At 41.6% G+C, this 2,633-nt stretch overlaps 1 non-coding gene across 1 annotated transcript; it reads left to right on the top strand.

Moving 5' to 3' along the window:
* Nucleotides 1–1,822: 1,822 nt before the first annotated feature.
* Nucleotides 1,823–1,960, top strand: LOC114811386. The gene has a single exon (XR_003759090.1). It is a non-coding gene; the product is annotated as a small nucleolar RNA SNORA7 (small nucleolar RNA).
* The last annotated feature ends 673 nt before the right edge of the window (nt 1,961–2,633 follow it).

Below are 2,633 nucleotides of genomic sequence, written 5' to 3'. Positions count from 1 at the left end.
AATAGCTGTAAAAATGATTAAATATGTCTGCTAACAAATAACATTTCAGTGACATAATCAAAAAGAATGCAAGAGGAGATTCACATATAAACTGAAAATCAGAACTCTCTAGATTCTGTAATCTTTAAAGTCTCCTTTTTCTTTCCTCATTTCCCTTTTATTTCCCTTTCCTTCTTTCCTCTCATTTTTTCCTCCCCTCCCTCCTCTGTTTTCTCCCACCCTATATTTTTTCCTTTCTTTCTCTTTTCCACACTCTCTTGCCTTGGGTGTTGCCTTAATGTTGGATGTTGCCCCACCCTCTACCAATCAACTGTCCATAACAGGCTCCTGAAGCTTGTAAATGGTTAAATACTGAAACTGGTGTTTACTAAAGCTGTAATAGCGGCATCACAGTCTAAGGTGGTCTTGAAAATGATTTCTAAGACTTTAAAGGTCTTGGGAATTAGATAAATAAGACATGTTGCCTAAATTAAGCAAGGAAGGACTACTAAAACTAGCTGTTGCTGTTCTTATCAAATTACCCCCTCATTGTGAGAAGCATCCCATTCATTTTTGGCATGAAAGAATCTAACCGAATAATATGTTCTTAATTGTTTGCTCTAATAACTTGCTAGATGCTTATCTCGAATCTTTAGCTACAGGCTGCCAACTGTCATATCCGCTCTAGTTTCCAGGCAAAATGAGACTGCACTGACAAAAATAAGTTTCTTCACTTTCCAAATGCTGACAGTTAGCTTCTGAAACTGTTGCTTGCCTTTCTCTTTGTCAGTCTGTAATCAACTTCCACGAAAATGGGAACGGATGACAGCTACCAGGGGAGGAGATGATATTTTCTTCTGCATATTCCAGTTACTAAGCACCTGCCCAGAGTTTCAAGGATGGCTTTAACTACCGAAAGGATTCTGAGCTTAAAAAGGAATTTGCATGAAGTCAGGGGTTTGGAATGACCCTAAACTCAGTCAGTGAGATGAAGTGGATTTCAAATGCATCTATTCCACAACTCCCCATTGACCAAAAAGAGAGAGAGAAAGAGATAATGGAGAGCAACCTTACTGGAAAGAACAGACACATAAAATTACCTACTATTCAGAAAAGCGACCGTTAGAATAGGTGAGTAAGAAAAAAGAGATCATGAAGATATTGGGGTTGAGGCAATAAATTAAAGGGTAAGAAATTACTTAAGAGCTTAACTGAGCTCCCCCCTTTTTCCCTCTCTTTCCTTTACCTCCCCCACCCCCGTCACCTCTCTGCAGCTAAACCCTCTTCTCCCCCCTTTCCCTCTCCTCCTCCCCCTCTCCCGTCCCATCCCCTCTGCATTGTACTCGTCCGCTCAACTGTATATATCCTAATCACCCTATTTATTTGGTTTATTTAGTTTAATGACATGTACATCACCCTGATCCTATTTATTTGCCACTGTTTTTATGAGATGTTCTTCCCCTTGACTCTATTTATTGCCACTATTCTTGTCTGCCTGTCTCCCCTGATTGGACTGTAAACCCGTCAAAGGGCAGGGACTGTCTCTATCTGTTGCCTACTTGTACATTCCAAGCGCTTAGTACAGTGCTCTGCACATAGTAAGCGCTCAATAAATACTATTGAATGAATGAATAAGTAATGCCCTTACTGGATCAGGCCAATAGTTCATCAACCAGTGGTAGTTATTGAGCACTTACTGTCTGTACTAAATGCTTGGAAAAGTACAACAGAATTAGCATACACGTTCCCTGCCCATAAGGAGCTTCAGTCTAGAGGGGTGACTGACATCACTATGAATAAATAATTCATAATATGTAATTTAAAGATATGTACATAAATGCTGCCCCTCTCAGGATCGCACCGGGAGAGTTTTTAGTATTGTACCAGTCTCGCCTATGGGAGGGAGAGTCAAGCAGGGGCCTACCCATTCCATTCCTAGCTTGGGCAGCAGCTAGCTAATGGAAGGCAATCTGCTACAAATCAAAACTCACCTGTGCTGGGCAGCAGCAGCATGGGAGAGAGTCGAGGGCAGAGACTCGGGTTTACTGCACAGAAGTCTGGGAGTCAGAAGGTCATGGCTTCTAATCCCAGCTCTGCCACTTGTCTGCTGTGTGGCCTTGGGCAGTCACCTCACTTTCTGGGCCTCAGGTACCTCATCTGTAAAATGGGGGTTGAGACTGTGAGCCCCACATGGTACAAGGATTGCTTGTATCCAACCCAGCTCTTAGTACAGTGACTGGCACATAATAAGCTCTTAAGAAATACTATCTTATTTGGAGGAACTATACAATAGCTACCCAGTGCAAAAGGCACCTGCAAGAACACGCTACCAGACAGCTACAGATGTAATCATGGAGACTCCAGTCCCAACTCCTTGATGAGTCATTTTCTCCACAGAAGAGAACAACCATCTCACAAATGTGCTTTTTTGAGCGACTTTCCCACTACGCTCAAGTTCAAGTTCGGATAATGTCCAGGAAAGGTCTGAGGTCTCTATCAACCTTGAAATTAACCGTCAAACTCTCATTCCTTTAAAAAAAAAATGCCGTAAAATCATCTTGGGCAACGTTTCTTGTTTGAGGTTCAGTCTTTTTAGTTTATAAACTAACTTTCAAATGCATCACCAAAAAGTAAGATGAATCATATTGCTTACA

The sequence above is a fragment of the Ornithorhynchus anatinus genome, chromosome 4, assembly GCF_004115215.2.
Source record: "Ornithorhynchus anatinus isolate Pmale09 chromosome 4, mOrnAna1.pri.v4, whole genome shotgun sequence".
Lineage (NCBI taxonomy): Eukaryota > Metazoa > Chordata > Mammalia > Monotremata > Ornithorhynchidae > Ornithorhynchus > Ornithorhynchus anatinus.
Note: the sequence above shows the minus strand (reverse complement) of the source record. Positions and strands in the feature narration are given on the sequence as shown.